Raw genomic sequence first — 2,577 nt, 5'->3', positions numbered from 1 at the left:
CCCCCGTCAATTTTTTTAAAAAAATATTTTTGATTTTAAAATTTTAATTTTTTATGCCGCTCAACCCCTACCACACCCCCTCCCCTGTCAATTTATTTTTAGAAAAATATTTCAAATTCATAAAATTTCATTTTTTATGTCAACCCTACTCCTCAGCCCCTCCTCCCCCCACCCCCCCTCCGCCACCTTATTTAAAAAAAAATATATATTTTCGAAAAATATTTCTGGGTCAGGGCGTGATCAGATCTCATGGTCGGATTTTGGAATGGTCGTCACTCGTCAGGATCCTGTCCTAGTTCGGGTGTCAGGATCAGGCCCTAGATCGATTATCCGGGTTAATTTTCAGGACAAAAAATATTTTTCTAAAGAGTATTTTCTAGTCTAAAGACAAAAATTAAAGATATTTTTTGAAAAAATGTGTTTCAATTACCTACCAAACATTAAAAAATATTTTCTACTCACCAACCAAACATGAGAAAATAACTTAGAAATCCAATTGTTTTTTTCCAAGAAAACATTTTCTAGGAAAACATTTTTCAAGAAAAACATTTTCCTTCGTACAAAACACACCCTTAGTTTAACTATTTACCTTGATTTTTAAGAATTCATGTATAAGATATATCCATTTTTTTAGGCTGGTAAAATTCATTGCTTCAATACACTATGTCCCGGCTTTGTACAAGTAAACTATGACCTACCTCTTGATAATTCATTCATGGATACTATTTCACAACGTGGAGGGAGACCTTGGGGTGCAAGAATGTACATTGCTCGGGTACATTTTATATTGTTTTTATTTTTCTTATTTATAGTCTTTAAACATTTTATTCAAATATAGGAATTATAGTTAGGAGATAATGTAAATATTGTTATTGACAACTTATTATTTTTTTCATTTTTTATTTTGAAAAAAGGACTTAGCCGGAAATTGGTGGGTTTTAGTGTCGCAAGAGTTTACACAAGCAGGTTTCTGGCCACAAAGTCTCTTCACTGACTTGAAAAGTTTTGCTACGAATGTTGATTGGGGAGGAGTTGTATATAGTCCACCAGGTGAACCAGAACCTCCGATGGGCTCAAGCTATTTTCCTATTGAAAACTCTTCCTATGACGCTTATTGTGCTGGGAGTTATAATTTTCAACGAGAAAGGAAAGACAATTGAAGTAGATAAAACAATCACACACATCGATAATCCTAATATGTACAAGGTTGAATTTATACAACTTTCATATGGTGCAAAAGATATGTATTTTGTTCTTCATGGGGGACCGGGTGAAAGTACACATGTTTAATAGGAAAGAAAATCTTCCAAATCATGAAAAATGTTAAAGAAAATTGTTCCTATTTGTTCTATAAATACCTTTAATTTGAATGTTATATTGTCCTTTCAAAGAAATGCAAAGGGAAAAAAAAAAGGAAAATGGTCAAAAATACCTCTCAATTTTCATTTATTTGTTGATCTTTCCATCACCATTAAAATCGAGGTATTTATACTCTTGTCATCTACAAATTTGTCACTCGTACCCCTCAATTGAATGAAAAACTCCAAATCAACAAAAATAATCCAATTTTAATTAAATACCCGATTTAAAAAAAAAATTCGAACCTGGCCTAATTAACAAAATAAATATTTACCAAATTATATCCCCAAATCCATCTCTTTATTTTTTACCTCTTTACAACATTTTTCATCCATTTCTCCTCAACATCTTTTCTCTTCTAAAATTGTTATATGTTCTACTTACTGTGCGACCTATTTTTCTTAATTTGTTTTAACTGAAAAAATCCATAACTTGATAAGCTACAAAGATGGGTTTGGGAATTTAATTTGATATGAATTTATTTGGTTTAGTGAGTCAGATTGAGATTAAAAGAAGAAATCGGGTAATTTACTTAAAATTAGGTTAATTTTATTTATTCAGGGTTTTTGATCCAATTAAGGAATACATGTGACAGGTTTTTAGACGGTGAGGATATGAATAACTTGATTTTAATAATAAGAGCAAGGTCAACTAATAAATAAAAATTGAGAGATATTTTTAACCTTTTTCCCGAAAAAAAATCAATTTCTTTTTTTTCTAACTACATATGTAAAACAAAACTCAAATTTCACTTATCTGAGTTATACTAAATGTGGTTAAGTTTATTTCTTCCAAAGACAAATAAAATATTGCAACAATTAATGAAAATAATTGAAAGCTAATTGTAGGTGGCTAATGTAAATGATTTTTCTTTAGCTCCCCCCCTTCCCACACATAAAATCTACTTTTAATTGGTCTTCATAACTATAAAAAGAAAGAGATAGTGAATTACACTTGTGGGACTTTTATATAAGTGTATATATACTTATTATTCTTTCTGATGGTGAATAATATATAAAAGTATATTTTAATTGTCCATATGTGTGTAGTTTAGTTCTTTTAAATAAGATTTTAGTTGCTCTACATTTTAGTCTGCACATAAAATTATAATGAACTAAAGCATCATTACCAACAATATACAAATCCAACTTGTATACAATTATATTTGTAAACTCGTTACAAAAGAGAAAATAGAATTGTGACATGGGGACATCTTTA

The 2,577-nt window shown here is 30.0% G+C and overlaps 1 pseudogene; it reads left to right on the top strand.

Annotated features, from left to right (window-relative positions):
* LOC125873756 (uncharacterized) overlaps positions 1 to 1,290 on the top strand; it is an 8,717-nt pseudogene extending 7,427 nt beyond the window's left edge.
* Positions 1,291 to 2,577: the final 1,287 nt, after the last annotated feature.

The sequence above is a fragment of the Solanum stenotomum genome, chromosome 8, assembly GCF_019186545.1.
Source record: "Solanum stenotomum isolate F172 chromosome 8, ASM1918654v1, whole genome shotgun sequence".
In the NCBI taxonomy this organism is placed as follows: Eukaryota; Viridiplantae; Streptophyta; class Magnoliopsida; order Solanales; family Solanaceae; genus Solanum; species Solanum stenotomum.
The sequence above is the reverse complement of the archived record's forward strand: the minus strand, read 5'-3'. Positions and strand labels throughout refer to the sequence as shown.